The sequence below is a fragment of the Hemitrygon akajei genome, chromosome 11 (assembly GCF_048418815.1).
Source record: "Hemitrygon akajei chromosome 11, sHemAka1.3, whole genome shotgun sequence".
NCBI lineage: Eukaryota > Metazoa > Chordata > Chondrichthyes > Myliobatiformes > Dasyatidae > Hemitrygon > Hemitrygon akajei.
In genome coordinates this window covers 48244347-48264567 of record NC_133134.1, presented here as the reverse complement: position 1 = coordinate 48264567, position 20221 = coordinate 48244347, and positions in this window count along the sequence as shown.

Below are 20221 nucleotides of genomic sequence, written 5' to 3'. Positions count from 1 at the left end.
AGAAGTCTCCATTTCACAGCGCGAGGAGAGACATAATGAACAACTCGCTGATTTACGATGTTACAAGTCTGTTGCATCCAAGCTTTGCACCCAGAAAGTCGGCCCCAAGGTGCAGCTCTCCGGACACACAACCCCACCCCCCCCCCCCCCGGCAGCTAACCCGCTGCTCCGTGTCCTCCCACAATGCTTCAGTCAGAGCCACCGGCCTGGAATCAGCTCAAGAATATTATTTGGACATGGAAGAGCAGACAGGAAGAAATTACAACATAGAAACATAGAAAACCTACAGCACAATACAGGCCCTTCAGCCCACACAGCTGTGCCGAACATGTCCTTACCTTAGAAATGACCTAGGGTTACCCATAGCCCTCTATTTTTCTGAGCTCCATGTACCTGTCCAGGAGTCTCTTAAAAGACCCTATTGTATCCGCCTCCACCACCGTCACCGGCAGCCCACTCCACACCACTAGACATTTGTTTCTGATCCTACCTTTTCTTCTGCTGACTTATGTTCCCTGACTTCTCTTCAGTGAAGTTCCTTACACTTTATCATTGCTATGTTTCCATTGAAATTATTTCCTATATTTCTCAATATTTCTATTGAGATAGAAAGATCACTATTTGGCCCATCGAGACTATGCCAGACTTTAGAGCATTTGTAGAACTTTCATTTGCCCACTTACTTCCTTGCAAACTATTCTCTCTCACATGATCATCAAATCCCCACCAGTTCTTCTAGGGTAATTTACAGTAGACAATTAATACAACAGCACATTGCTGGAATATGAGAGGAAACTGGATGACCTGCAGAAGTCCATGTGGTCCTAGAGCGAATGTGTGAACTCTATGTGGTCGCCAACTGAGGTCAAGATGGAACTAAGATCACTAGAGCTATTGGGCAGCAGTACAGTATGACAACACCATTAGTGCTAACTCAGTAAAGAGTTTTATTTGCAACATATCTTGAAATCTATTGACCTTGTAGTTAGATGCTGGAAGAGATCACAAACAAAAGACGTCAAAGTTAGACAAAACTATGGAAAGCTTAAGGTAAGTAAAATAAAGGTAGATAATGAAGGTGATCAGTATAACCTTTGGATTTCCTATTCAGCAGCTCACATCTTCCAATGAAATTTCTGTTAATTGTGCGGTAGTATACACAATGTACCTTATTGTAACTACGTACTTTATTCAATGAGCTATGATTTATTCAATGGTAGATTGTTTAGAGGATGTGCAGACCAGCTAGCAGATGTTCTCACTGACATCTTCAACAACTCCCTGAGAAGCACCACCATTCCGATGTGCTTCAAAGGCTGCCACCATCGTCCCCAGGCTGAGGAAGTCTTCAGTGTCCTGCCTCAATGACTACCATCCCGTTGCACTCACATCCATCATCATGAACTGTTTCGAGAGGCTCGTCATGAGGCACATCAAGACCCTGCTGCCCCCCTCACTGGACCCCCTGCAGTTTGCGTACCATCCCAACCGCTCAACGGACGACACCATTGCCATCACCCTCCACCTGGCCCTAACCCACCTGGACAAAAAAGACACGTACATTTGAATGCTGTTCATAGACTTCAGCTCAGCATTCAACACAATCATCCGCCAGAAGCTAATTGGAAAGCTGAGCCTACTGGGCCTGAACACCTCCCTCTGCAAATGGATACTAGACTTCCTGACTGGGAGACTTCAGTCAGTCTGGATCAGAGGCAGCATCTCCAATACCATCATACTGAGCACGGGGGCTCCCCAGGGCTGTGTGCTCTGTGCTCAGTCCACTGATGTTCACTCTGCTGACCCACGACTGTGCTGCAACACACAGCTCGAACCACATCATCAAGTTTACCAATGACATGACCGTGGTGGGTCTCATCAGCAAGAATGATGAGTCAGCTTACAGAGAGGAGGTGCAGTGGCTAACGGACTGGTGCAGAGCCAACAACCTGTCAATGAATGTGAACAAAACAAAAGAGATGGTTGTTGACTTCAGGAGGGCATGGAGCAACCACTCCCCACTGAACATCGACGGCTTCTCGGTAGAGATCGTTAAGAGCACCAAATTTCTTGGTGTTCACCTGGCAGAGAATCTCACCTGGTCCCTCAACACTAGCTCTATAGCAAAGAATAAAGCCCAGCAGCGTCTCTACTTTCTGCGAAGGCTGAGGAAAGTCCATCTCCCACCCCCCATCCTCACCACATTCTACAGGGGTTGTATTGAGAGCATCCTGAGCAGCTGCATCACTGCCTGGTTCGGAAATTGCACCATCTCCAATTGCAAGACCCTGCAGCGGATAGTGAGGTCAGCTGAGAAGATCATCGGGGTCTCTCTTCCCGCCATTACGGACATTTACACTACACATTGCATCCGCAAAACAAACAGCATTATGAAGGACCCCACGCACCCCTCATACAAACTCTTCTCCCTCCTACCATCTGGGAAAAGGCACCAGAGCATTTGGGCTCTCACAACCAGACTATGTAACAATTTCTTCCCCCAAGCCATCAGACTCCTCAATACCCAGAGTCTGGACTGACACCATCTTACTGCCCTCTACTGTGCCTATTGTAATGCCTGCACAGTTTTGTGCACTTTATGCAATCCTGGGGAGGTCTGTAGTCTAGTGTAGTTTTTTTCTGTGCTATTTTCATTTAGTTCAGTGTAGTTATTGTACTATTTCATGTAGCACCATGGTCCTGAAAAATATTGTCTCGTTTTTACTGTGTACTGTACCAACAGTTATGGTCGAAATGACAATAAAAAGCGATTTGACTTGACTTGACTAAGTAAACAGTTGGAAGCTAAGAACAAAAATGTCAACAATGCCAAGAACTATTTCCAAGACTCTAAAATTCTTGATGGGCCAAATTATTTATAATAAAGCAAACTACATTAAGTGGCCACTTTATTAGGTACACCTGTGCACCTGCTGATTAATGCAAATATCTAATCAGCCAAATTATGTGGGAGCAACTCAATGCATAAAAGCATGCAGAAATGGTCAAGGGGTCAATTGTTCAGACCAAACACGAGAAAGGGAAATAAATGTCATCTAGTTGATTTTGATTAGTTGGTGCCAGATGAGGTTGGTTCAGTATCTCAGAAACTGTTGATCTCTTGGGATTTTTACACACAACAGCCTCCAAGGTTTATAGAGAATGATGTGAAAAACAACAAAATTTCCAATAAGTGGCAGATCTGTAGGCAAAAATACCTTAATGAGAGAGGGCGAAGGAGAATGGCCAGACTGGTTCAAGCTGACTTAAAGGGGGTCAGTAACTCAAATAACCATACATTAGAACAGTGGTACGCAGAACAACATCTCTGAAGGCACAACAAGTCGAACTTTGAAGTGGATGGGTGCAGCAACAGAAGGCCACAAACATACACTCAGTGGCCAATTTATGAGCTACAGAGAGTACCTAATAAAGTGGCTACTGAATGTATGTCTAGTAATTATACTTCCAATGTATCTTGAATAATGGACTACCAGACTGGCAGACCACAGTTCTGTGGCTTCAGAGCCGTGTATCAGACATGGCTATAAGCAGCACTGGGGCCTCACTGAGGACTGTATTGTCTCTCCTCCTGCTTACCATGTATACCTCGGACTTTAGATACAACACTGAGTCATGTCATTTGCTGAACTTCTCCAATGGCTCAGCAATAGTTGGGTGCTTAAGGGGGGATGGGGGGATGAATACAGGGCCCTGGTGGAGGTGCAAGCTGAATCATCCACAGCTCTACATCAGTAAGACAAAAGAGATGGTGATGGACTTTAAGAAGACTAAACCTGCACTACTCCCTGTTACTATTGACAGTGAGGACATGGATGTGGTGAGGAGCTACCTGGGGGTACACCCAGATGACAGACTTGAGTGGAGCACCAACACAGAGGCTGTGTACAAGAAGGGCAGGAGTTGCCCTTAATTCCTGAGGAGACTGAGGTCCTTTGGAGTATGCAGGCCTCTCCTTCACATGTTCTACCAGTCTGCTGTTGCCAGCTCAGTCTTCTAGGCGGTGGGGTGCTGGGGCAATGGCATCAACACGGGCAATGCCAACAGGCTCAATAAACTGATTAGAAAGGCTGGCTCTGTTATAGGAGTCAAACTGAACACACTGGAGTCTGTGGTAGAACAAAGGAAAATCCTGGCAATTCGGGTCAATGTTTCTCACCCTCTGCATGCCACTTTGGCTGAACAGAGAAGCACCTTTAGTGATAGACTAAGACAACTGCGCTGCAATATGAGGTTATTCTTACCCTCAGCCATTAGGCTCTATAATGAGTCAACCTATAGCCAGTGAAGTGATGACCCCCTCCTGTTAGACTGTTTGTGGTGACTTATTTTTATTCTTTCTTACTTCTCTTCTAATATTTGTATATCTGTGCAATTGTAATGCTACTGTGACACTGTAATTTCCTTAGGGATCAATAAAGTATCTATCTGTAACAGGGCAAACACAGTATACTGGATATTTATAACTAGGCAAACTGCTTGCACTGGAATAAAATTACAAAGGGATAACTGTCTAGTGTCTACTGGTATAAACAAAAAAACAAGATAAATTGAGTATACTGGTATACAGTAACATAAAGACTAGCTGAATACAATATACTGGCATATAATTACAATTAGGCAGATTGGTATACCATATACATGGAGATAAACTGTATATTATTACATTAAGGCACATGAATAGGACAGCATTCAGTTACATTAAGGTAAGCTGGTGTGTAAGACTCATTAAGGAACTTGAGTATATACAGTTGGAAGTCAGAAGTTTACATACACCTTAGCCAAATACATTTAAACTCAGTTTTTCACAATTCCTGACATTTAATCCTAGAAAACATACCCTGTCTTAGGTCACTTAGGATCACTACTTTATTTTAAGAATGTGAAATGTCAGAATAATAGTAGAGAAAATGATTTATTTTGGCTTTTATTTCTTTCATCACATTCCCAGTGGGTTAGAAGTTTACATACACTTTGATAGTATTTGGTAGCATTGCCTTTAAATTGTTTAACTTGGGTCAAATGTTTTGGGTAGCCTTCCACAAGATTCTCACAATAAGTTGCTGGAATTTTGTTCCATTCCTCCAGATAGAACTGGTGTAACTGAGTCAGGTTTGTAGGTCTCCTTGCTCGCACACACTTTTACAGTTCTGCCCACAAATTTTCTATCGGATTGAGGTCAGGGCTTTGTGATGGCCACTCCAGTACCTTGACCTTGTTGTGCTTAAGCAATTTTGCTGCAACTTTTGAGGTATGCTTGGTGTCATTGTCCATTTGGAAGACCCACTTGCGACCGAGCTTTAACTTCCTGGCTGATGTCTTGAGATGTTGCTTCAATATGTTCACATCATTTTCCTTCCTCATGATGCCATCTATTTTGTGAAGTGCACCAGTCCCTCCTGCAGCAAAGCACCCCCACAACATGATGCTGCCATCCCCATGCTTCCCTGTTGGGATGGTGTTCTTCGGCTTGCAAGCCTCACCCTTTTCCCTCCAAACATAACAATGGTCATTATGGCCAAACAGTTCAATTTTTGTTTCATCAGACCAGAGGACATTTCTCCAAAGAGTAAGATCTTTGTCCCCATGTGCACGTGCAAACTGTAGTCTACCAGCATTTTGTGTGTGTTGTTGTCTGGCTTTTTTATGGCGGCTTTGGAGCAGTGGCTTCTTCCTTGCTGAGCAGCTTTTCAGATTATGTCGATATAGGACTCGTTTTACTGTGGATATAGATACTTGTCTACCTGTTTCCTGCAGCATCTTCACAAGGTGCTTTGTTGTTGTTCTGGGATTGATTTGCACTTTTCTCGCCAAAGTACGTTCATAACTAGGAGACAGAATGCGTCTCTTTCCTGAGCAGTATGATGGCTGCTTGGTCCCATGGTGTTTATACCTGCTTACTATTGTTTGTACAGATGAACGTGGTACCTTCAGGCGTTTGGAAATTGTTCCCAAGGATGAACTGGACTTGTGGAGGTCCACAATTTTTTTTTCTTGGCTGATTTCCTCTGATTTTGTTTGTAAACTTCTGACACACTGGAATTGTGATATAGTCAATTAAAAGTGAAATAATCTGTCTGTAAACAATTGTTGGAAAAATTACTCATGTCATGCACAAAGTAGATATCCTCAACATCTTGCCAAACTATAGTTTGCTAATAGGAAATCTGTGGAGTAGTTAAACAATGAGTTTTAATGACTTCAACCTAAGTGTATGTAAACTTCTGACTTCAACTGTATGTGTAGTGTATTAGATAAAATAAGACAGACTGATTATCTGATATACAGTCAAATGAGGCAAACATTAAAATATTAGAATAACATGCCAAATTGAACAATGTAAATTCAGTACACTGGCATACCAAATACAATGGAAATGTTTAGCCTAAGCTATGTGAGTGACAACCTGGCACTGTGGATCATCCACCTGACATTCTTATTATAACTTTAATGGGATGATTTTTTTTCAGAGAATAGAGTACAGGTAACAAACATAAAATTGTTTCTTGAAAGCATAATACAGTGAAAATTATTTCTGTTGGTGTCACAATCTAAGTGCTTAATATGCTCATTTCAAATTCTTCTGTTTACCTCTTTAACATATTTGTAAATTGATTTCAATCAAACAGACAATTCCTCGTAAGATAGCCAAAGAAAGACATTGATAAAACCACAAGGTGCATCAATCCATTCTCAGTCAAATAATTTAGTAGGGGTGTACTTCCTCCAAATTTTACATCCATAGACTTTAATGGGATCTGAATTTCAAAGGGGGACATTGCAACCAATCTATGCCTCTACCTTTTACATAAGGCATGGTGATCAAAGCAGTTTCTATATTACATGCGTACATGATAACACACACTATAATTTGTTTTTATACTTTTCACAACACATGCCTCTGAGTAAATAAGTTATCACTTATTGTGGTGCATGCAAAATCTTGTATATTAACCGGTGCAAAAGTCACTCCACAAAGATCTTTTCCAGTGTGGAAAAGTACTAAATAATCTGAGAGTTTTTTTGACTGTATCCACCATTTTCTGTAGCCTTTTCTGTTTCTGAGTACTGGTATTTCCATACTGGGTTGTGATGCAATCAGTTAGGATACACTCCGCTGTGCATCTATAGAAGCTTGTCAATGTTTTTTGTGACTTCCCCAATCTACACAAACTTCTAAGAAGTTGAGACATCGCCATGCCTTCTTTGTGATTACTCTTATGCGCTGGTCCAAGAACAGATCCTCTAGCACGTTAACACCAAGTAATTAAAGCTGCTGAGCCTCTCCATCTCCATCCCATAATGAGGACTGACTCATAGACCTCCACCCTCCACCTCTAGTTGATAATCAGCTCTTAGGTTTTGCTGATGTTGAGTGAGAAGTTATTGTTGAGGCACCACTCACCCAAATTTTCAATCTCCCTCAAATATTCTGATTCATCATCACCATTGATTCGGCCATCAACAGAGATGTCATCAGCAAACTTAAATATGGCATTGGAACTATAATTAGCTACACAGTCATAAGTATAAAGTGAGTAGAGAATGGGGCTGAGCCCACAGCCCTGTGTTGCACTTGGACTGATTGTGGAGCTCAGTGCTTAGTTTGGTTCAGGGAACTAGGAGCAAGAGGCAGTGGCATTAGATAATATAACAACACTTTAAAAAAACAAGTTAGCATTTCATTGGTGGAACGCACACAATGATGTTAACAAACAATACTCTTCTTTGAGAAAAGGAGCATCAGAATATTTTTGCTTCAAATACTCAAAAGTGGTCTCATTGCCCGGAGTGTTTCATGTAAAGATATAAACTAAATTAAACAAAATATTTAGGTAGGTTTCCTAAAACTTTGTCAGATTACTGTTACAGTAACTTTGATTGTTCATTTAGTAGTGTCATGTAAATATTTTTCCAATCAATTGGCCAAAAGAAACATCAAATAGTTGCATTTCTGCATTGTAATTAAGGGGAGAAATTGTCAGGGAAATTGCTAGCTTTCCAGCTGTTGTGGAAATCATTCTCTGAGCAACCAAGATGATGACCTGGTAAAAGGTTATTGGCTCAGTCTCTGAACCATTGTGTAGTAGAATACTCTGCAACAGTGGGAAAGGGGAGACGCAAAGACTCAAGATCCAAATTACATTTATTATCAAAGTCTGTATACAGTATACAAGCCTGAGATTCGTCTTCCTCACAGACAGCCACGAAACAAGGAAAAACCATGGAACCCATTTATAGAAAAAACATCAAACGCACAATGCACAAAAAAAAGAACCAATCGCACAAACAACGAGGAAAAAATGAGCGAGAAACACAGAATACAGAACACCAAATCACAGAGACATCGAAAGAGTCCAAGCATGTTCAGTTCAGTTCAGTTCAATCCAGCGCTGCGTCTCTCGCTATCTACAGGTCACAGTGCTAATCTGCCCTGATCAAAATCCCACAAAGCAGCAACAAAAAATAGGAGCATCAGGGAAAAGAGCTAACATAGATCTTGAAAAAAGGTTTACCAAAATAAGAGTTTGAAATTAATAATATATTTCTTGAGATAGAGTCATAGAGTATGACCAACATAAAGTATGGTATCTTCTTGAGCTAGCCCCATTTGCCTGCATTAGGCCTCTATCACTCTAAACCTTGCCTATCCACACAATTGAACCAATTTCTTTTAAACATTGTAGCAATGTCCATCTCTAATACTTCCACTGGCATCTCATTCTACACACACAGTCACTCTCTGTGTGAAAAATTTACCCCTCAGATTCCTTTAAAGCTTCCCCTCTCACTTTAAACCTACAAGCATTAGACTCTCCAACACTGGGAAGAGGACTGTGCACATCCATTTTATCTATGCCTCTCATTATTTTATAAATCTTTATACAGTCATCTCCGATCTCCTGGACCCCAGGGAGTAAAGCCTCCACCTATCCAGTCTCTCCTTATAACTCCAGACCTGGCAATAGGACCTTTATACAGACTTGGCTGCCTTTTCATTATTTTGTTTTGGGTGTCAAATCAGAATGATCCATGTTGCCTTACATGACATGTTTTTCCATACAAATTAAACAGATTGAATCAATGGTAGCACTTTGGCAACATTTATAATCAAGGCACTGAAACAGCAGCTTTCACCAAAGCACAACTACAATGATGTCTTGAGCAAGTGAAGATCTACTGATATGAACATTTGAATCATAGTTGGACATGATCCACACAACAGCTCTGGCACTCACTAAAACCATGTAGCTTTTAACATTCATTTAAATAATCAAGGACCCCTATTGTCAAAATCCTCACACAGCATAACAAAATGTTATTCAAAGCTTTCTCAAGGAAAGGATCACTGGAAACAGTACAAATGAAATGCAATCTACCTCTCCCAGTTCAGAAGACTTAAGGGGTGGCACGGTAGTGTAGTGGTTAGCATGACTCTTTACAGTACAGGAGACCTGGGTTCAATTCCTGCTGCAGCCTGTAAGGTGTTTGTACGTTCTCCCCTGCGACCCCGTGGACCTACCAAAGACCTACCACTTGGTAGTCTCGACCTGATTTAATCTGAGACTAAATCAGGGGTTTGCTGGGCAGTGTGCACCGAAGGGCCTGTTCTGTGTTATATCTCAATAAAAGAATCAGAATCAGCATTATTATCACAAACCCATTTGATGTGAAATTTGTTGTTTTGAAGCTGCAATACAGTGCAAAGTCATAAGAATTATTATAAGTTACAAAATAAATATATGGTGCAAGAAAAAGGAATAGCAAGGTAGTTCTGGTGGAGGATGGGAAGAAGCTGTTCCAATGTCTTTGCCATTGAGTCTTTGGCATCCTGTAACTTCTCCCCAATGATAGTAATAAGAATTGGGCATGTCCCCAATTTTTATTTCAAATTTTAAAAAAAATCATGATATCCATATAAATAATAAGATATAAAGATATATTTGTGTTATCTGGTGTGCAATTTGTTGGAACTTGGGTAGTTTGCTATTTAAAATAATACAAGACTCATTAAGCAGGTCAAATTTGTTTGTGCCAAATATTCTGCATTCAATGTGCTCATTAAAATACAATTATTTCATTCTGTACTTTAACAGAAATGTTATATTTGGAATTTAACCATTTCAAATACCCTGAACATTTTAGAATGTGCGATATATAATAATCTGACAAATATTCCTCTTTTATATAAACTTCTGGTTTCAATATCAGTCTTTCATAGAAAGAACTGAAGATTTGTTTAATCCAATATTATCCAGCCGAAATCTTCCACTGAGTAATTTTGACCTAAACCCTTGTTTTGTTAAGAGTAATGACAATTGGGAGATTATGTAACATCTGACATTGTGTAGTTCTGCCCTTTCAAGCTGCTTTCTTTCTTTTCCCCCATTAATGTAGACTGCATTTCTGACTTTGTGTAATTTGCATCCAACGACAATCTGCAACATCACCTAGGCAACGCTGAAGACATTCAGAGAGATCAGTGCACAGAGACCTCAACCATCTTCTGTTTTTTGCAAGAATGCTCCAGTTCCAATAGGAAGCAGCACAGATCAACAACTTACAGACTAGTGCAAACCATTTTTATTCTATTAACTTTTTCTTCATCTCTGCTGCAGGCCTGGTCATTACACTCCAGTAGTAAAATCTCACCCAAACAAATGTTCATAGACCTTTTAGACTTCTCATGTCTGTACCTTACAAAGATTATGTTATCCAAAAGCAGAATGGTTTTTTTAAATAAGCACTTAGTTGAGATCTGCCTGCAGTTTTTTTCTGATTACCATGACTGCATGTGACTTTTGCTAATTAAAACTGCTCCAAATTCTATTAGAGAATTTTTACATCCAAGTACTAAAAGGCTTTTCAGTATTTATTTTAAAACAAATAGCAAATGGCAACTATTTTGTGAATCCTTTTAGTTTTAAGAACTTTTGAACTGTAAATTAAATATACTGATTCATCACTGTCACCATGGCAGTTTCAAAATTCCATGGTCACTGCTGCCTTCATCTACAAATTTACAAGAATATTTTGTTGTGTTCATATAGAGACGAGGGAGCTGATGTATGTTCAAGTGTCTTTATAGACGTACAATGCCACCTTGCTCCAAAATGTGCCATATCTATTGACTTTTCTGAGTCTGGACCTTCAAATTCAGCCTCAAAATCTTGTGGCGAATCTTGTGGACTATCCCTGCGAAGTTCTGAGATTCAAAACATTAATCGTTTCTCTCTCTCTATAGATGCTGCATGACCTGTTGAGTTTTTCTAGCATTTTCTGTTTTTATTTCAGATTTCCAGCAGCTATAATTTTTCTTTTGATCTTCAACCAAGGTCAATAGACAATGCAAATTAGGACTTACATAGCCAAGCTTTGATTGGCCTTGGGCGGGCCTGATTTTGCCAGAACATGAGGAGAATATTGAACTATTCAAGTATGGGGGTTAGTTTAGTCTGGATGAGGGTTACATCAGGAGACAGAGAGACAGAATCAGTTGATGGAATGAAGATGGAACCTTTCAGTGAAGGTACAAGTATACAGCTTTTGTGCTTCTAATGCTTTTCTGCCATTCATTCTTTTCAGTTTTCTTCTGTTTCATGGATGTCTGTGAAGAGTAAGAATTTCAGGTTGTATACTGTATACATTCTCTGATATCAAATGGAACCACTGAACTAATGAATCATTGAACCATTGATATGGTTAATGGTAACTGGTTTATTAATATCACATGTAGCAAGGTTTAGTGGCAAACTTTGTTTGCATGCCATGCATACCGATCACTTCACCATATCAGTACATCGAATTAATACAAGGGAGAAACAATAGCAGAATGCAGAGTAAAATGTAACAGTTATCATGAAAGAGCAGTGCAGGCAGGCAATAGCATATAAGATTGTGAGATCAACAGTCCAGCTTATCATAAAGAGGTCCATTCAATAGTCTTATAACAGCAGGGAAAGCTGCAATCCAGTTTGGCTTCAGATAGTTTCCATGACAAAAGGTACTCTTGGTGGCTGGAAATTGGCTTGTGATGAATATAGACCTGATGTTCTCGTGCATAAATCTTTATACACTGTGCAATTGGAAATAAAAACAACCACATTTTAAATGTCTATTTCATGGTCTGGCTTGATCTGAATTGTCTATGAGTCTGGTATGACACACATTGTGTATGACTCTGGCACAACTGGTGGAGCCACTGCCTCACACTGCTAATGCGATTTCCCTGGGTGATCCAGATCTCTCCCACGTCTGAAAGACGTGCAGGTCGATCAATTGCCCCTGGTGTGTAGGTGCATGGTAGAGTCTTGGGGCAGTTGATGAAAATATGGGGTGGTATCAACAGGATTAATCTAGGATTAGTGTAAATGGGTGGTTGACATAGAGCTGTTTCAATGCATGGGGAGCTGCCTCAATGATTATTACCCAGTTGCACTCACATCTACTGTGATGAAGTTCTTTAAGAGGTTGGTCAACTCCTGCTTAAGCAAGGACCCGGACCAACTGCAATTTGCCTATTGCCACAATAGATCTACAGTGAATGTAGTGGCTCTCCATTTGAGGATGTTGAGATTGAACTCTGAAATCTGACACCCTGAGCTGTAATAGCGTCGCTCTAACCACTGCACTACAGCGGTGCCCATCTATAGATATTTGCAAGAGTCTCTGGTCACATACCAAGTCTTCTTAATCTCCCAAGGAATTATAGCTGCTGTTGTGCCTTCCTTGTAATTGCATCAATATGTTGGGCCCAGGACAGATCTTTAGAGATGTTGAAACCCAGGAACTTGAAACAGCTGATCCTGCAATGAGGACTTGTGTGCATTCCCTAGACTTCTTGTTTCATGAAGTCCACAATCACTTCCTTGGCCTTACTGACGCTGAGTGCAAGATTGTTGTTGCGACACCACTACCTTGCTCCTGTATGCCTCCATGCCACTATCTGAAATTATGACAACAATAGTTGTGTCATTGGCAAATTTATTGATGCTGTTTGAGCTGCGCCTAGCCACACAGTCATGGGTGTAGAGATAGTAGAGCAGTGGGCTAAGCACGCAGTGTTAATTATGGCCTTGTCAGCGAAGAGGAGATGTTAGTTCTGATCCTTACTGACTGTGGTCTCCCGGTGAGGAAGTCAAGGATCCAGTTGCAGGAGGAAGTATAGAGGCCCAGGTTTTGGGGCTTGTTCATTCGTCCAGAGGATATGATTGTGTTGAATGCAGAACTGTAATCAAGAGACAGCAGCCTGATGTAGATTTTGCTACTGTTCAGGTTGCACCCTCTCCAGAACAATCACGGCTTTCCTAACACATGGCAACCAGTACATTACTCCAGATGTGGCCTAACATTTGCACCATAACCTCCCTGTTCTTACATTCAGTGCCCCATTTACGAGAGAAGGTATCTTGTATGCCTTCTTTGGAAGTCGCCTCTTTTTTTAAAATTAGTTTTGTCCTGCTTTTATAGTACAGGGTAACTCTTAAAAGTATAATGTTTCAATGGACATTTTGACAAGTAGGTTTTGACATGAATTATACTGGCAACCATGTCCCAAAAATGTTAAGAATTACCTCTGGCCATATCATGAGGCAGCTGTTGGTTAAAAAAAAACATCAGATTCAGGTTTAATATCACCAGCATATGCCGTTAACTTAGCAGCAGCAGTACAATACAATGCATGATGAATATAGAAATAAATAAATAAATTACAGTAAGTATATATGTGTATTAAATAGTTAAATTAAAAATAGTGCAAAAACTGAAGTAAGAACATCACTTATGTTCTTTTAATGCAAGACTCCCATAGTGCTATGGCACAGTTTTACAAGTTTTGATCATCCTGTGCTACCATGATACCCGTGAATTTTCACCAACATGTAAAGGAGGCGATTGTTTCATTGCTACTCCTCTCCTAGCAGACGGTAACCAATTCATCACATGCATAATAAGAGTCATACCGGAGACTTTGTGAGCTGTATGTTGCTGCGCAAAGCAGCTGCTTTTCCCACTGAGCCATCATCTAAAACACAAATAACGTAAGTGGGAGATCACTCTGCCACGTTCTGTAATGCTTATGACATTATCTGAATCTCTCAATTAGATTAAAGTATTGTAATCCACCACCAAACATCCATTATTCCCCATATAAATTAAATCTGTATTTATGAGTCATTTAAACCACACAACCATGTGTACTGCAAATGACAATGAGAATATCAGACAGATTATTTTTCAGACTCATTGACTCAATTATATTGTTTTCAAAGTGATTGTCTTTCCCCTAATTTTGTTTCAATTAGAAATGTCATTGGTCCAAAGAAATGCATTAGGTTATCGTTTGTCAAAACTAAATGGGAACAGCATTAATTCATGTGAAACATGAATAATAAGAACCTCTAATGACTGAATCAGAGGAATAATACTGGCTATAAGAACTTATACTCAAATGAGACTAGGTTTTCAAATGAAGCAATTTATCACATCCTCATTCACATTGTATTATGGAAGACTGCATGGAACAGGCAGTTGTTGACCCACCGAGATGCTAAACAGGCATATCTACAAGTCCATTGGAAGACTTCCACCTTTTTCTACCTCAGTGAACACCTTCCCTTTTGCATTTCAGCTTCCTAGCCTCAATTTCTCCTCTGTATTGGAGTTGGATTTCTACTGGGTTGATATTGCACATCTGTTGGTGATTTTGCAAATCTAGCCTGTACAGAATAAAATTGCCAACGGTCAGCAGCATAAATCGCAGAGATTCAATCTAGATCCTTTAAAGAAAAGTTCAAAGCTCAACGTTCAAAGTAAATTTTATTATCAAAGCACATATTTGTCACCACATACGACCCTGAGATTTATTTTCCTGTGGGCATACTCAACAAATCTATAGAATAGAAACTATAACAGGATGAATGAAAGTGCAACCAGAGAGCAGAAAATGACAAACTGTACAAATATAAATAAATAGTGATTAAGTAATGAGATCATGAGATAATGAGTTAAAGAGTCTTTGACATGAGATCATTGGTTGTAGGAGCATTTCAGGGATGACCAAGTAAGTGTAGTTATCCCATTTTATTAAAGAGCCTGATAGTTGTGAGGAAGTAACGATTCTTCAACCAGGTAGTACAAGTCCTGAGGCTCTTGTATCTTCTACCTGATGGTGGAGATCTCTGATGATGGGTGCCAATTTCCTATAACAGTATTTCATGTAAAGGTGCTCAGTGGTGGGGAAGGCTTTACCTATGATGCACTGGGCCTAACCATTATCTTTTGTAGGATTTTCCATTCATAGGCATTGGTGATTCCATACCAAGCCATGATGCAGTAAAGAAAAGAGGTCATAAATAAATAAATAGAGGAAAAATTATGAAGATGTTGAACTAAGAACCAAAAGCAGTGACACTGCGTAGGATTGCAACAAATGGAAATATTTCGTCAGACTTGTAGAGATGTTTATTTATTATTTAGCATTAACAGAAACACAATAGGTCACCACCTAGTCCATTATATGGCAAGTAAACTGCACTTGCAATAAATTGTTTCATTTGCAAAAGCTGATCATATTTGACTCTGACCTCTTATAGTCATTGTTATTCCTTTGATTTACTCATTAAGGTTCTATTATTCATGCTTCCCTTGAATTAATGTTGTGCTTCTTTGGTTTTGACATATTATTCATAAGCTTATATCAGCATTGGATGCATAAGAAATTAAGTCAACTCACACTCACTTTCCTGCAGAGATTATTGGTTATCGATCATAAGGAGGCGCCGCAAATACTTTTGGTTCTCTTTCCTAACCAGAGTTACTTACATCACTCCAGTGCTCTATGAAAGGTATAAGCACAGATCCAGAATCACGTGCAGTCCTGTGGTGTATTGAATTACCAGGTGAACAAGTAGTCTTTGGGCTACTGCAAGTCTGTGTCTTTATTGATACTTGCTGCATGCTTGAGTGCTCAGTGGAGGGTGCAGATGCTTTTTTGCTGGTGTAGGAGGGGTTCATTGCTTTGCTGCTGTTTATTCGTGGGAGGGGGAGATGGAGGGGCTTCGGGGTTCTAACATTTAGCTGTCATTTATTCTTTGGGGCACTCCTCTGTTTTCGTGGATGTTTGTGAAGAAAAAGAATTTCAGGATGTATATTGTATACATTTCTCTGACATAACATTGAACCTATTGAACCTTTTTGCCTTGTGGACTTAGTACCAAAACAGCCAAAGTATTTGGATGCTAAATTTGGAGAACTACCCTGCCAATGATTTTCTAATGAATTAAGAAAGGAGTGATACAGAATTTACAACAGTTCAGTTGTTCAGTGACTTAAATTACAGAAGTTCAATCTAAATCTTTTTAAGAAAGGAGACTATTAACCAATAACATCAAAAGGTATTATTTCTTTTGTTCAATGCATATCAATTCAAATTCTGTAAAAATTCAACACACATGCATGCACTCAATCAATTAAAATAGACCAAGTGAAAATCAAAGAGAGAACTAATAATTAAAGTGAAAATAAGATTGCGTGAGATTGAATAATCAATCAATTTAATGAAAACATACTCTGTATTGGTTCTATAGTTGGTTGGAATAAGCTTTACAGTGATAATGTAATTACAAAATTTTAGAAGATAGCAGAGTTGATACACCTTTTAAAGTAATTACGTCAATCAGCTTTGAGCTAAATCCAACTGTAATGTGTTAGTATAAACTGATTAAAACACCAGTTAAACATATTATTGCTGTACAACTGATCAAACAAGTCTCTATGTTTGACATTTGTGAGCATCTGAGTCACAACAGGCATTCAAACTCTATAAGTCCATGTGAGCAGAGGGCTGAGGGAATACTAGAGTGCTGCAGGTTGGCATGCTACAACTGGGAGGACACCTTCAACATTGAATCAAAGACCAGGCATCAAGCCTCAGATCACTATGGTCACTTGACCTTCCATGAAAGAGATCCTTTTTCAATCACATCGACCAGCTGTATGAATCCTTCTTCATTAATTATAGTAACATCAAATTTTCTCAAAGGAGGCAGCACTAATAGTTGATCAGTTCAACTCTTAAGAGGGAATATTTACAGAAGGAAGATTTTCAGTGCATTTGCTGTTAAGATTAGTATTTTTAAAAAGTACAATGGTACATTTTACCTGTACGAATGCTGAATTTAGAAGATCTTCTCATTTAACTTTCTAAAATGGAAGATGTTAAGAACACTGTCTGAGGAAACGTAGGCCCCAGCTTGCCAATGGGAATATGTTGTCCCTTTTACTGCAGCGAGTGATATGGAGACCTGCCGAGTGTATTTAAAGTGCTCCTTTCTTTCAGTCCTAGTCCAACAATAAAGCCATGTTGTGGCTTTGCAGTGGTCTTGTTATTCAACTGTTGTGCAACAGCCAAACTCCCCTTCTATCTCGTAACGTTTTTCTACTGGTGTGTGCTGGTAATAAAGTAATAACCAATGACCTCCCTACTGCTCTATCTCCTGGGCTCACAGGGCCTGACCATTCCAGAAAATCCAGCTGGTAATGAGTCAGTGTGAAGCCAAGAAAGAGCATTTTTCTGATGTTATCTGGTATGCTGTCTAGTATGAGGTAATCTTTAATTAAACTCTGCACACATTAGCACACTGAGCTGAAAGGTTTGCTGAATCAAAAGCTGCCTGCGGAGCAAATACACGCCACGGGAGATTAAAGAGAGTAACTAGTATGTTTTCCACAAGAAAAATCAATCAAAAAAGACTTAATAAACTGTGTCTTACGCTCGGTCCGATATTGATATTGGATGATTTATCGTACCATAGACTGAACTGAAGAGAATGTCACTTAACAGGATGAGTCTCACTTCTGCGTTGAAAAGCCGGATGGCAGCAGATAAAAGTTAAACCCAAACCATAGCCCTTTGACCTCCGGCAAAGGGATCTTAAACTGACTAAGCACTGATCCTCTCTGCAACAGGCCACTACCTCATAGAATACTTAAACTCGTATTCAATAGAACACCGTGGAACTTCAGTGGAATTGTTTCAGTTTCGAACTCTGCCCGTTGACTTGTGCATCAACCTGGTCAGTAAAGGAAAGCAAAAGCAAAATCAGAATTAAACCTCAAAAAGCTGAAAATATGCAGCAGATCATAAGAAACCACAGAGGGTAGTGGACTTTGTACAATACTACCTCAGTAATTAGCTACACTACCACCATTTTAACCACTTCAATGGATGTGTTTTGTTTGAATTGTGTTATTTCTTGTATAACTTACGTCTTATTTATGCTTTTGTTGTGAATGTTGTATCTCTGATGTTAGATGCCCACAATGCTGCTGCAGGTAAGATTATCATTGCACCTGCATGTACATCAATAACCCCAACCTCCAACTTTAGGGTCGAGCAGCATTTGTGGAGCTGGAATATAGAAATAATGTTTCAGAATGAAAACCTTTCATTGATTTTCACAGATCATAGAAGGTTATCAGTCTGAAGGATTGGCTCTGTTTCCTTCTCCACCAAAACTAAGCTCATTTTCAGCCCTTCCAGAGGAACCACTGGAGAAAGCTCCTGGACACGCAGAACAAACCCGTCCTGCTGAATTTATTGGAGCCCAAGGTGAACATGAACAAATTTTCATTCTAGCCCAACAAAAATAATCACCCAACCGCTGCTGGCTGCTCCATGCCTCTCACAACCCTGCCTCAACATCTCTCACCCTCACTCCAGGGTTTGGCTTCCACTTCCTCAATTCTTTTCCCCTTCAGCCAAATAGGGATTGATTTCACTTCTTGTGCAATCCGACAGGCTTTTCTCCCAATCGACTATTTAAACAAGGCCTTGTCATGGAAATGGCTCAGGCCTCACACAGTCCAGAGACTGCAGGCCATTTTATTGCCCAGATCTGCAATTAACTTCAGACAGCTGAGCGGGAATAAAGGGGTAGTTAATGAGGGCTTCTTGCACTGCTTGCTGCCACCCACAGTGTTCACTGTTCACGTACTGCACTGAATTTGAAGTGGACTTTTGATTCACAGGAGGGAGTTTCTTAAGGCACTTTGCCAGGGCTTCAATTGCTCTGGCATATGCTTTGGAAATTCTCCATGACCTTCACCAGAGTGGTGCAGACATCATAGGACAGGAGGTTCAGGGTTTTACTGAACATCACCTTTGGGCTGGAGAAGGAGGCAATGAGTCCAGGGAGAGAAGAGGCAGGTGTAAGGGCTGAGAGGTTATGGTGGCTTGCTGTAGGCTCCACATCTAAGACGAGCCAATACCAACAAAAATATTGGTAGAGAGTCAATCTTGGGAGAAATGAGAAGAGGAGGTAGAGCACAAGAGAAGAAGGAGGAAAAAGATGAGACAAAGACAACATGATTCTAACAGACAGACAGAGCTGGATGGATACCTACTATTGTTTAATTGAAAGTGTTTTCTCATACACGTCCTCCACCATCAGTTGTCAGAGAATTGCTGTCATGTGGCTTGCTTGACACAAACAAGATATCATAATAGTCACCCTGCTCCTTACGTTTAGTGACCACCCTGGATGTACTCAGACCCAATTCCGTGCTTCTGCTACCACTTCCTTTTTCCAGTTACTTGTCCACTGCAGTGGGTCTATAACTATACTCTCAATAGTTCAAACTAAAGAGAAGACGTAGAAGATAAGCATCCTTTGGTAGAGTCCTCATGCTCAGGCATGTTAACAAAATAGGGCTGGCACTTATATGTGGTAGTGCAAAACATCCAATGTATACCAGCAAGGTAATGGACCAGAAGTTTTGATAAATATTGTAACTGGCTGGTAGGAAAGAATCAAGGAGTGATAATGGGCAAATATACAACCCCAGTGTCTTTTCCCCAAACAAGAATCTGCTTTCAGAAGAACAAAATGGAAACTGGAGATTAAATGCTGAGGGTATAGGAAACAAAAAAGTTTCCTGACAGAAATGTATTCCTGTTGAATTCTTAAAATTCATTCACTTTAATATCATATCCCCACACCTCACCTTACTCTGGCCAGTTAATGCTCCTGGAGTATTACTCTGACCTCCAGTGAATTAAAGTGATGGTCTCTCTTTAAGGACTCCTTATCTTGTTATTTCATGCCCTTTCATTTCATTTTATTCGTGCTCTCCTAATTTATTGCTACTTGTTTATATTTGCATTTGCACAGTTTGTTGCTCATTGATCCTGTTTACAGTT